The sequence below is a fragment of the Microcaecilia unicolor genome, chromosome 2 (assembly GCF_901765095.1).
Source record: "Microcaecilia unicolor chromosome 2, aMicUni1.1, whole genome shotgun sequence".
Lineage (NCBI taxonomy): Eukaryota > Metazoa > Chordata > Amphibia > Gymnophiona > Siphonopidae > Microcaecilia > Microcaecilia unicolor.
Window position 1 is genome coordinate 31,778,814 of NC_044032.1, and position 14,089 is coordinate 31,792,902.

Consider the following 14,089-nt stretch of genomic DNA (forward strand, 5'->3'; position numbering starts at 1 on the left):
CACGGTTCGATTCTTCCCTGTTTTATGACAGGACACGACGACAAAATGACAAGCAGCCCTACGCACATATGTGCAGTTCATAGCCTAGTGCACCTGATTAGTGCACATGCGTCCCGGATACTTAGCTTCATTTTAACTACGCTGAAGCGCCGCTACACCGCTGCATATATCTGCATACATTAACTTCTGATCATGCCATAGTGCAACACCGTGCTACTACGGCATTGGAAGAGCGGTATTTCCAGAGCGCTATCTAAAATAGCGCCGAGGTTTGATCATCTGCTTGTGTGTGATTTCTGTTTGACTTGGTTAGGATTATTCGTTTATAGCTGTGGATCTAGCACAGCCCTGAGTGTCCTCTCTGTTTAGTTCTGTTTGTGCTTGAGTGGGTGGTTCTTCTGTTTAGCTGTGACTACTAGCCCAGCCCTGTGCTACCTCTCTGTGTGATGTCTGTGTGACTTGGTTAGGACTATTCATTTATAGCTAGGGTTCTAAGCCCAGTCCTGTGCTGCCTTCCTGTGTGGGTTTTTTAATCTTTTCCTTGTGGTTTCTACTATGTGAGTCTAAGTGGGGTTATCTTTTCCCCTTCAGTTTCTTTGTGCCTGTGGGTAGGATCTTTTGACCCCTCGTTTGTGGCACTGTTTAGTAACATAGTAACATAACATAGTAGATGACGGCAGAAAAAGACCTGCATGGTCCATCCAGTCTGCCCAACAAAAAACCTATAAGTGTATACCTTACCTTGAATTTGTACCTGTCCTTTTCAGGGCACAGACCATATAAGTCTGCCCAGCAGTATTTCCCGCCTCCCAACTACCAGTCCCGCCTCCCATCACCGGCTATGGTACAGACCGTATAAGTCTGCCCTCCCCTATCCTTGCCTCCCAACCACCACCCACTTGCTCAAGAGATTCCATTCTGTTTCTTTTGCCTTCCCTCTGGTATGATTCGGTTCCAGTTTGGCCGTGAGGCCCGTACGCTTGGACTCTGTACGAGTGGGTTCCGTATCGGCCATGAGGCTCGCCTGAGTGATCTACCTCCCTTTTCTGGTGGTGCTTGTTGCTTGTCTTGAGTGTGCTGTCTATTTGCCATGTCTGGTATCTTGTTTGTATTCAGTGCCTGGTTTGCCTGTGCTCTGCGCCTCCCCAGAGGACTTGTGTGCTGTAGCCTGGCTGCAGTCCATTCCGGGTTCTGTGACACCCTTAGGACAAAGCTCATTAATTATTGGGTCATTAGCAGAATTAAACCAAGTTTCTGTTATAAAACAACAACCTGACTGATGTTCCTTCAGCCAGGCCTTAATTATATAGGTTTTATTGCAAGCCACGTGTGCATTAATATAATAGCATAAAAAAAGAAAAGTAATTATATCTAATATCTTGCCATGGTAGAATTCTCTTTAATTTGACCCTGTTCTTAATGGTCATTTTTTTCTTATTAAAGGATCTTTGCTGTCGTTTCTGTCTAGAGACATTAAGGACCTCAATTTGTCTTGGTAGAGCTACAGCACAGTCCACTAGATACCTAGCTGAAGCAAATTAGAATGTGTAGTAGCATAATTCGTAAAAGATGGGCAAGAAGTGTAAAAATTGAAAATATTTCTCTCGGTACAGAAAGTACATTCAAACTTATAAGTGCATTCACTCTGCAGCTCCTCAGTACCTCTCCACTCTCATCTCTACCTACACTCCTCCCCGAGAAATCTGTTCACATAGGTAAATCTGTCTTATCTGCACCCTTCTCTTCCACCACTAACTCCAGACTCCGTTCCTTTTATCTTGCCTGGATAGACTTCCTGAGCCGGTACGTCAAACTCCATCTCTGGCCGTCTTCAAATCTAAGCTAAAAGCCCACCTTTTTGATGCTGCTTTTAACTCCTAACCCTTACTCACTTGTTCAGTACCCTTATTTTATCATTCCCACCTTAGTAATTGCCTTTTCTGTTATTTGTCCTGTTTGTCTGTCCTAATTAGATTGTAAGCTCTGTCAAGCAGGGACTGTCTCTTCATGTTGAAGTGTACAGGACTGCGTACATCTAGTAGCGCTATAGAAATGATAAGTAGTAGTAGTACACCACTGAAATGTGGTGCAAATCCCTGCACATAGGATTTATGCACACTGGGCCATATTCTATAATTACGCATGTACATTTTGGAATGCCCACAAAATGCTTATTTCTCCTCCCCTAGCCATGCCCCTTTTGAATTGCATGCATTAAAATTTAGACAAAGTTAATTACAGATAACGTTTAGGGGCCCTTTTACTAAGATGCGCTGAAAAATGGTCTACGTTGGTGTAGGTGTGTGTTTTGGATGCGTGCAGGTTCATTTTCAAGCGCGCCTGGAAAAAGACCTCTTTTTGCGGCCGAAAATGGATGTGCGGCAAAATTCAAACCAGTGCACATCCATTTCTGCCTGATACCTTACTGGCACCCATTGACTTGGCGTAAGGTCTCACACACTAACTGGGCGGTAAGCGTCAGCGTGAGCAAACTGCTGATTACCGCCGCTTGACGCGCGTCAAAAATGAATTACCGGCCCGGGCAGTAGTTCCAATTTGGCGCGTGTTGGATGTGCGTTGGCAACTATCCGGGCCATAATCGAACGGGGCCGGCCATCTCCGGGGCTGGCCCCTTAAAGTGGCGTCTCCAACCATATTATCAAAAAAGATGGCCAGCCATCTTTCGTTTCGATAATATGGTCGTGGCCGGCCGAATCTCAACATTTGGGCCGGCCTTAAAGATCGCCGGTGTTAGAGATGGTCGCCATTGGTTTTCCCCGATAATGGAAACTCATGGCGGCCATCTCAAACCTGGCCAAATCCAAGGCACTTGATCGTGGGAGCAGCCAGCATTCGTAGTGCACTGGTCCCCCCTCACATGCCAGGACACCAACCGGGCACCCTAAGGGGCACTGCAGTGAACTTCACAAATTGCTCCCAGGTACATAGCTCTATTACCTTGGGTGCTGAGCCCCCCAAACCCCCCCCAAAACCCATTGCCCACAACTGTACACCACTACCATAGCCCTTAGGGATGAAGGGGGGGCACCTATATGTGGGTAAAGTGGGTTTGGGGGGGGGGTTTGGAGGGCTCCCATTTATCACCACAAGTGAAACAGGTAGGGGGGGTTGGGCCTGGGTCCACCTGCCTGAAGTGCACTGCACCCACTAAAAACTGCTCCAGGGACCTGCATACTGCTGTCAGGAGCTGGGTATGGACATCTGAGGCTGGCATAGAGGCTGGCAAAAAAGGGTTTTTTTTTTTGTTTTTTTGGATGGGAGGAGGTTGGTGATCACTGGGGGAGTAAGGGGGAGGTGATCCCCGATTCCCACAGTGGTCATTGGTCAGTTGGAACCCCTTTTTGAAGCTTGGACCGTGAAAAAAAAAAGGGACCAAGTAAAGCCGCGAAATGCTCGTCAAGCCTGGCTTTTTTTTTCCCATTATCAGGCGAAGCCGGCCATCTCGTGAGCACGCCCCTGTCCTGCCTTCACTACCCTACCAAAATGCCCCCTTGATGTTTCGGCCGGCTCCACGACGGAAAGCAGTTGAACCCAGCCAAAATCGACTTTCGATTATACCGATTTCGCTGGGTTCAGGAAATTGCCGGCCATCTCCCGATTTGTGTTGGAAGATGGCCGGCGATCACTTTTGAAAATGAGCTGGCATATGTCTTAGTAAAAGGGCCCCTTAGTGAGTTGTGTGTGTAAAATCTTATTATTGCCAATTAGTGCTCATTATTGCTTGTTAGGTGCTGTTATCAATGTTGATTAGCTTGTTAAACCAATTAACTTATGCGCGCTGTTATAGGATACGCCTTGATTTTGGTGTGGATCTCTAGGCATCCTATATAGAATCTGGCAGTAAGCGTATTCAGTAACATACTGCGCCTAAATTCTAATGCGCGTAGTTTAAAAAGAGGCGTGGTCATGGCCAGGGAAATGGGAGTTTCGTAGGCATTCCAAAATTTCCAGGCACTGCTATAGAATATGTCCCAGTGTGCGTAAATCTACGTGCAGGGAATTACACCACATTTTCCTTAGTGTAAAAGGAAGCGCCTAGTTTTAGGCGCTGAGATATCAACTAAGCGTATTCTATATATCGTGCCTAAGCTAGATGCCACTAATACAATATGCTTAGCAGGGGCATAGCCAGACTTCAACCGTAAGGGGGTCCAGAGCTGAGGTGAAGGGGCACATTTTAGCCCCCCCCCGCCGGTGCCGCCGTACCACCCCCCCATTGCTGACACCGACCCCCCCCGCCCGCCATTGCCGACACCTCCAACAACTTTGACCCCCCCCCTGCCGATGACCCTCTCGACCCCCCGCCCGCTGTCACTTAACACCTTTCTTCCTTCGTTTGGTTTCTGATTGAGTCTGACGTCCAGACTCACAGAAACAGAACGAAGTCTTGCGATCTGCAGGGCTTTGGTCTGTTTCTGTGAGTCTGACATCCTGCACGTTGTACTGGCGGAGGGTTGGGGTCCCTGCCAGCAAAGGTAGCAGGCGGCGGGTTGGCGGCAGGAGGGGGGGGGGTTGAGAGGGTCGCCGGCAGGGGGTCCAGGGCCAAATCTGCGGGGGCCCAGGCCCCGTGGCCCCATAGCAGCTAAGCCCCTGATGCTTAGGCAGAAATGTTTACCGCACGGATCTTTTAGGCATCTTATATAGAATTGAGCACATAGCACCTCCTAAATAGGAGGAGGTAAGTGGTACTGCACTGAAGGCTCCTTTTTACTAAGCTGCAATAAGCACCAGCGTGTGCTTACCGCAGCTTATTTAGGGCTTACCGCAGGACACACTGAGGCACCTGCGATGAAAGGCCCTTTTACAAAGGCGCGTAAGACCCTAAGTGTATCTAGCGCATGCCAAATCAGCATTACTGCCTGGTTACCGCATGCCCTGGGCAGTAATTATGAATATGGCACGTGTCAAAAACACATGGTAGAAAATATTGTCTATTTACTACCACGTGGTGCTTACCTGGTGGAAATGGCAGTGTATGCATGCTGCATGTCTACCGCCTCGGTATCGTGTGAGACCTTACCGCTAAGCCAATGGATGGCGGTAAGGTCTCAGGCCAAAAATGGACACACGCTGGTTTTTATGTTGCCACACGTCCATTTTGCAGCCCCTTAAAAAAAGGTCCTTTTTCCAGGATGCGGCAAAAACTGGCCCAGCGCATGCCCAAAAGACACGCTCGCACTGCCGCAGGCCACTTTTTGCTGCGGCTTAGTAAAAGGGCCCCTAAAGTTCTCAGTATGTATTTTATTTATTTATTATTTATTTGTTGCATTGTACCCCACATTTTCCCACCTATTTGCTGTTTTACATAGTACCGTCAGAGGTGTTTGCCCAGTCGGTGGATAACAAATACAAAGTTGTATAGTGATCGTATGAGTATAAGTGGAGGGTCGGAATGGATGAAGATTGCGTGATGTCCTGTTCGATCATAGTCATGCTGTGTTGGTAGGTGAAGAGGGTTAGTGGGGCCGTTGGGGTAGGCCTTTTTGAAGAGGTTGGTTTTTAGTGATTTCCTGAAGTTCAAGTGGTCGTGGATTGTTTTCACAGCTTTTGGGAGCTTTTGGGAGTATGTGCAAACCAAGCAATAAAAATGTATTTTTCTGAGCGGGGATATGTCTGGGGTCAGAGAGCGGGACTTTTTGTGCTAATCGGTTAGCGCATCTACATTGCTGCATGCTAACGGCTTAGCACATGAGCTCTTACTGCCTACAAAATTAGCAGTGAGGGTTCACGTGCTAATGTTGGTATAGCTGCACCTTAATGGCAACATTAGCACGTGGTCATAATTTGGAAAATGGAAAATTGGCCAATTTCCAACAGTGGTCAAAATGGTCTCTAGTGACTGGGAATGAACTGTAGAAGGTTAGAAACTTCATCACTTATACTCTAGGGCTGCCTTGGGTTTTTTCAGCCTAAATGCTTGACCCTGCATTTGAGGTATTTTAAGTTTTCTGAGGGAAATAGAAGAAGGATTTTAAAACAACTATACCTGAAAACAAGGGAAGACATGTTTACATCTAGCACGCCCTAATGCGGCTTTTTCCCATTCGCTAAGGCCATTTTACTGCAGCTTGAAAATAGCACAAGACTCCTTACTGCCATCATTAGCCTTGTGCTAATCCTATGGTAATCAGTTATGTTTCTGTTTATAAAAAATGTATTACACCTCCTTATCTGAATAGACAGGTCAGGGCGGTTTACAAAAACTAAAAAACTGAATAAAATAATGTGAACAAAGATGTCATGAAATGCCTAGCTGCCTGCCTGGGGTTACCCCGCGGCCACGTAGAGGGTCTATCCCAGCACAGCTCAGGTCCATCTGCACCTGCTATTCGTGCTCTACACTAGCACCCTCCTCCACTGACTGGGTCACAACTGCCTCTGGGTGTGTATCCCACTCTCAAATTATTCCCAGTGATTTCTAGGTTACTGGAGCCACACTCCCAGTGATCCCACAGTTCACAGAAAGCACTCATAGGCCCAACACACAATCACCAGGATTTTTATCAGTCTAGACAGGTAGAGTGAACAAATGTGTGACAAAAGCATGTGCAAATAGCAAACAGTAATAAGTAACTGAAAAGTGGATCAATTTGAAAACTAACTAAACATTTGCATACTTACTAGAAAGTACATGGGGAGATCAGGACATATGTATGTGTTCACCATTTATCAAATATAACTGGGTTTTTTTTTTGTTTGTTTACAGGACTTCAGCAAAGAGCTCTCTCTTCTCCCAGGCTGAAACTGAAGAAACAGCCAGCATCTGCTGGGTAATTTCAAATTCCAGGCCAATCAGAGCCCAGGTCTGTCAAGTTTCAAATAAAATGGGTTACATCACTACAGGCGCTTCCTATTATCTGTGTGCCAACTAAAAGAAAGAGAAGTCAGTCCTCTATAACAGTTTTAAGCATAAATATGCACCATCTGCTGGCCAAATAGGAGAAATATACCTCAGAACATAAACAAAGCAGGAAAACATCCAATACCTTTTACAGGCTTAAAACACACTGTTTCTTCACAAAAGGAAAAAGAAAAGAGGTGGAATTCCATTAAGATAGTGAAGAAAGCATACACAGAAGAACAAATAGAACTTTAATAATAATCATCATATTGGAAACCCAAGTCAAGAAATAAGTTGGTGTCAAAGGCAACAGAAAAAAAGTGTGTTTAAGTAGAGTCTTGAATTTCTGAAGAGAGGATTCAGAGTGAATAGAGGGGGGTAACTCGTTCCAAAGTCTGGGGCCGAGAAAATAGAAGGCTAAGTGTTGCTACATTCAATATGTGCAAATTTGGTGCCGGAAGGACTAAACGGTGGGACTCAAGAGAGCGTAAAGACCTTGTGGGAGTGTAAAGAATGATCAGAGAGGAAAGACAAGAAAGGGAACCAGTGTGATACGACTTATGGGGCCAAACAGAGAATCTTAAAGAAAGACTGGTAAGGAAAAGGCAGCCAGTGAAGTTGAAGACACAAGCGAGCGATATGCTCCGAGTGCTTGGCTCTACAGAGAAAATGAGCAGCCAAGTTGTGAAGTACTCTTAGTATTTCAATAGAGAATTTGGGAGTCCTGCAAAGATAGAGTTGCTGCAGTTTAGTATGGAAACGATAAATGCATGAATCATGGTGTGTAAAGAAGCAAAGTACGAACGAATTGAATGGAGACAACGAAGAGAACAGAAACCTGACTTGAGAGAAGAAACATGTTGTGAAAAGGAAAGCTGTGAGTCTAATATGGCACCTAAATAACAGAAAGAGTTAACTGGTGGAACAGTGTGTGGTAGAGTTATTTTCTTCCAGGTTTGAAATCTAAAAAAAAAACATCTCACAGTCCCAGAAAGCGTATCTTAACTTGCTAAGCATGAGGACCGCCAGAGGGTGCAGCCAACGTATCTCCCATCAACCTTACCATTCAAAAAAGAAAACACAATCATGCAAACAGAAAGCAAATTAATTTCTGTCCTTTTCTGTAATATGCTTGGTCACAGCCTCATCTGAGGCTACCCATGACTGACAACCACTCTTGGACTTCCTAGACACCCTCTTCCCAACCCAGTGCATTCTGAACTTAAAGTCTTCAAGGGAAGGAAGGCTTGACTTGTTTTCATAAGCATTAGGTACTGTTCACTTCCTATGATTTGTCAAGTACTGATTGTACAGCGGTATTGTTCTCATGAACTATGTTTGTCAAGAGCACCATGTCATAAAGTGACGGGGTAATGGTTTTACCCTGCATTGCATCTATGGACTTGCTATTTAGATTTTTCTAAGCAAAATAGTAACATAGTAACATAGTAGATGACCGACCTTCATAGTCCATCCAGTCTGCCCAACAGAGATAAACTCATATGTGCTAGTTTTTTGTGTATACCTTACCTTGATTTGTACCTGTCTGCCCAGCACTATCCCCGCCTCCCAACCACCAACCCCGCCTCCCACCACCAGCTCTGGCACAGACCGTATAAGTCTACCCCAGCACTATCCCCGCCTCCCAACCACCAGCCCTGGCACAGACCGTATAAGTCTGCCCAGCACTAGCCCCGCCTCCCAACTGGCTCTTGCCAACCCATTCAAGGCTAAGCTCCTGAGGATCCCTTCTTTCTGAACAGGATTCCTTTATGTTATCCCACGCATGTTTGAATTCCGTTACCGTTTTCCCTCTCCACCACCTCCCGCGGGAGGGCATTCCAAGCATCCACCCCCTCTCTGTGAAAAAATACTTCCTGACATTTTTCTTAAGTCTGCCCCCTTCAATCTCATTCATGCCCTCTCGTTTTACCGCCTTCCCATCTCCAGAAAAGGTTCGTTTGCGGATTAATACCTTTCAAATATTTGAACGTCTGTATCATATCACCCTGTTTCTCCTTTCCTCCAGGGTATACATGTCTAGGTCAGCAAGTCTCTCCTCATACGTCTTGAAAACGTAAATCCCATACCATGGGAGACTATTACCATCAGTCAGTCCTACCTTCTGTCTGTCCTACCCTTATCCTTATTGTCCTGTCTGTCTGTCCTGATTTAGATTGTAAGCTCTTTTGAGCAGGGACTGTCCTTTTCTTCATTGTAAAGCGCTGCGTATGACTGGTAGCGCTATAGAACTGATTTATAGTAGTAGTAGTAGTAAGTAGTAGTAGAAGCCTGCCCTTGCAGATCAGCAACGTGGCCGCGCAGGCTTCTGTTTCTGTGAGTCTGACTCACAGAAACAGAAGCCTGCGCGGCCGCGTTGCTGATCTGCAAGGGCAGGCTTCTACATGGAATGTTGCTAGTGGAATAGCAACATTAACATTCCATGTAGAATCTCAAATAGTAGCAACAGAATCTCCAATAGTAGCAACATTCCATTTAGAATCATTCCTATGTGTCCTTCTGTCTGTCCTACCCTATCCTTATTGGTCCTGTCTGTCTGTCCTGATTTAGATTGTAAACTCTTTTGAGCAGGGACTGTCTTGTCTTGTTCTTCATGTTCAATTGTAAAGCGCTGCGTACGACTGGTAGCGCTATAGAACTGATTTATAGTAGTAGTAGTAATGTGTCTGCACTAACTGATTCATGCTGTCATGTCCACTCTCTACCCCCACAGATGTCTCCTCCAAGAAAATTCAGGATTTTTTGGCGTGTAGTTTGCATGTTGCATCGGGATTTTACCGAAGGACACCTCAGCACATCCCGCAGTGAGGAGCACCTTTTGCGAAGCTGTGTAGGTGCCTACACACGCCCAACATGCGCCAATTCGGAACTTCCACCCGGGGCTACCGCATGGTCCGGGCAGTAATTTTATTTTACACGTGTCCACTGTGTTGGCACTGACAATTACCGCCTGGTTAAAGCGTGAGACCTTACCACTAAGTCATGGGTGGTGGTAAGGTCTCAGGCCAAAATGGACGCGCGCCAAGTTTTATTTTGCCGCACATCCATTTTTGGCCAAAAAAAGAGACCTTTTTTTTTCTAGGTGTGCTGAAAATGGACCTGTGCACGTCCAATACACGCGTCTACACAGCGCAGGCCATTTTTCAGGGCACCTTAGTAAAAGGACCCTAAGCTATTTTAAGCTGCGGTAAACACACCAGTAGCCTCTTACCGTAGTTTAGTAAAAGGGACCCAAAAATAAATATACCAAATATCACTGATATTTGCTATTATTAATATGTTAAATGACAGCACATTTCTATCTATTGCCAGGTTGTATGTCTTCTTTCACTTATTAAATTATTGAAATATTTTGCTTCCTTTTTGGGTATATTTTAAAATTTTCATTTTTACAGGCCTGGCATTGCACATCCCATCTTATCCTAGGGACTCCATCAACTAATGCAAGAGTATCATGGGATGGAGTTATTACTGCAAAATCTGGCAATAAAAGTTTGTAGAATGTGGACATTTTAAAGCAAGTGATTTTGCCAGTAGGCAAAGCCAGTAATTCACTTGTGAGTAGAACGATGTGGTCACCATGTAGTTAGCTTGGATATGGCAAAATAAAGGTCAATAAACATGTTACAGGCAGTGCTTTTTTTTGTGCCGGTATGGTGTACTGGCAACCTTTTTTTCCCAGGGCCAGCTCACCTGCCCGCCCTTGGCTCCCCCCGACAGCCCTGCTTTCTGTTCCTGCCGCCCCGCGTTTAAATCTTTTAATATTACCTGAAGACACAGTGCCGGCGGCAGCATTAGTGAAAGCAGCAGGCTCGCCTCCTCCAGCCTTCCCTTCCCTCAGTGTCCCGCCCTCACGGAAACAGGAAACTATGTCAGAGGAAGGTGGGGGCACTGAGGGAAGGGAAGGAAGGCTGGAGGAGGCGAGCCTGCTGCTTCATCAATGCCGGCGCTGGTGATGCGACTATCAGGTCAAAAAAAATAAAGATTTAAACGCGGGAGGCAAGAACAGAAAGAAGGGCTTGTCGGGGGAGCTAAGGGTGGGCAGGTGGCTGGGATTGGTACTGGAACTTGACGGGGGCTGAAAAGGACGACAGGGGAGGCTGGGGCAAGTCATGGACATGGAGGGGAGTGAGGGATAGGGGGCAAAGAAGAATTGCTGGCCATGGATGAGAGGGGAGGGCAGGGGAGAGAGCAGAAATTGCTGGACATAGATGGGAGGGGAGGGCAGAGGAGAATCACTGGACATGGAGGGGAGGGCAGGGGAGAGAGGAGAAATCACTGGACACAGTGGGAGGGGAGGGCAGAAGAGAACGCTGACATGGAGGGGTGGGCAGAGGAGAGTGGAGATCGCTGGCATGGTTGGGAGGGGAGGATAGGGGCAAAGGAGAATCACTGGACATAGATGGGAGGGGAGGGCAGAGGAGATTCAGTGGACATGGAGGAGAGGGCAGGGGAGGGAGCAGAGGTGCGTGACCATGGATGGATGGAGGGAAGGGCAGGAGAAATGTGGGACATGGATGGAGGAGAGGAAGACAGGAAGGAGATGCACATGGAGGATGGAGGGGAGGGGAGAGAGGAGAAATGCTGGACATGGATGGAGTGGAGGTCAGGGAAGAGAGGAGAAATGTTGGAGGGAAGGAAAGACAGAGGAAGGAGATGCACACGGTTGGAGGGGAAGGGATCGAGGAGAAATACTGGACATGGATGGAGGGGAGGGAAGACAGAGGAAGTAGATGCACATGTATGGAGTGGTGGGGGAAGAGGAGAAATGCTGGACATGGATGAAGAGGAGGGAAGACAGAGGAGGAGATGCACATGGATTAGGGGAAAGGATAAATTCTGGACATGGATGGAGGGAAGGGGAGAGAGAGGACGTGAGATGAACATGGATGGAGGGGAGGAGAGAGAAGAAATTATGGACATGGGTGGAGGGAAGAGGAAAAATGCTGGATGTGGATGGAAAGAGGAAGGAGATGCATACTGATAAGATGAAGGAAAGGGAAAAAGAGGAGAAAAACTGTACATGGATGGATAAAATAGGCAAAAGCTGGATCCATTCTATACCTCCTCCAGTCAAGTCCGCGGAGGACCCAGCTTTTACCTATGAATGTAGGGCAAGAAATGAAGAAGAAAGAAGGAAAGTAAAGAATAAATAGAAAGGAAGCCCTGGAAATGGAGTTAAGGGAACAGATAGAGAGCAGCAGACTCAGAGACTGGGACCAACATGATCAGAAAAACAAAGTCACCAGACATCAAAGGTAGAAAAAATCATTTTATTTTCATTTTAGTGTTTGGAAGATGTCCAATTTGAGAATTTATATCTGCTGTCTTATTTTGCACTGGGTATATGGAGCTGTAACAGCTTACAGAAATTATTATAATGAAAAAATCATGTTATTTTTTCACCTATACTGGTATAGTATTTTCAATGATACTGCTTATGTGCGCCACGGCTGGTAGAAGGGGTGTGGCTACTGTGGGTGTGGCTAGCTTAGGGGCGGAGCCATAGATGGTGACCCCCCCCCCCCTGCCCATAATGAGTACTGGTACCTTTTTTCCTACAAAAAAAGCACTCGCTACAGGTGATGAATTTTCCATTCCTGGCTTTTATATCCCGCTTATTTTTACTTCGAATCAAAGTGGGTTACAAAAAACGTATTGAACACAATAAACAGCTTAAACAATCAGAAGTATTTACTAAAAGAATAAGTCTTCAAAGATTTCTGAAAGTTCAAATAAGTGTCTAATCTCTGAATTTGAACTGGGATTAAATTCCAGATTTTACTGGACAAATAGTTAAGTGAGCTAACATGAAAAAGCTTAAACCGGACATTATTAACAGCAGGTTATCCCAGTTTCAATAAAGAACCGAAGCGGGTTGTTGACCAGATAGTTGGAACAGTCAACACTATTCGAAGTGGCAGTCGCAGATCGCCTCTCTTCTGGCCTTCCCTTCCTGTGTCCCGCCCTCATCTGATGTGACTTCCGGTTTCTGCGAGGGCGGGACACAAGGAGGGAAGGCCAGAAGAGAGGCGATCTGTGCCTGCCGCTTCGAATGCAGGAGGCCCGGGAGCCGAGGAGGCAGACAGGTGAGACCGGGGACTGCAGCGCTGGCGGCCTGACCCCGGCGCCGAGCCCCTTTGGAGGCCCGGACCAGGGGAATTTTACCCCCCTGACCCCCCCCCCCCCCATCTCGGCGGCCCTGCTTTTAGCTTGTGCTAAAAATTAGCACACGCTAATGCTAGGTGTCTCTAACATTAGCATTGCGCTAAAAAATGCTAGCACACCTTAGTAAACAGGGCCTTAAATTTGTTCCTGAGGCACTGGAGGGTTAAGTGACTTGCCCAAGATCACAAGGAGCAGCAGTGGGGATTCAACTGGCACCTCGGGATATCAAGACCGATGCTCTAACAGCTAGGCTATTCCTTCACTTTTTTGCTGTGCAATTCTGTAAACGTTGTAACGCATTTAGGAGTCTTTGATGCGTTCCTACATTGAGGGGCCCTTTTACATAGTGGCAGTGAGTCCAAATATGGGCTTACCACTCGCTGAAAGGAAGTACCGCTGGGCTACGCAGCAGCTCAGTGGTAGTTCCCTCCCCCAGCGAGCCTTCAAATCCGGCTGGTGTGTACTTGGCGGCCACATGCTGCCCGGTTAGCATGGGACCCCTTATCCCACCTCAATGAGTGGCGGTAAGGGCTCCCCCAAACTGGCCGCGTTGCAAGTGCTTCACTTACCACACAGCTATTTCCTGAAGGAAAGAAAGACCTACCTTTTAACTGCAGTGCTAAAAGGGGTCTCGACGTCTGTCGGAAACACACGCTGACACCAGCGCAGGCCCCCTTTGCCGCAGCTTGGTAAAGAGGGGCCCATAATGCAGTACAGCAGTCAATTTGTGCACAATTATAGCTTGAACCAACACTGAAAACTGTTAATTCTAATTGCCCTCAATTGACGTAACTTAAAGAAGATCTTGCTCAGATTCTTAACTTTGCACGCCATCGTCAGCTGGGAATCTAATGTAATGGGAATAACTTCATAAATTAGTCACTCACTTTCATCAACTTCTTTATGTACCCTTGATCAGTGGCGTTCCTAGGTTGGCTACCACCCCGGGGCGGATCCGCCGCTGCGCACCCCCCCCCCCCCGCCGGGTGCAGCAGTGTCCATCCCCCCAGGGTGCAGCACGATATCCCCCACCCGGTG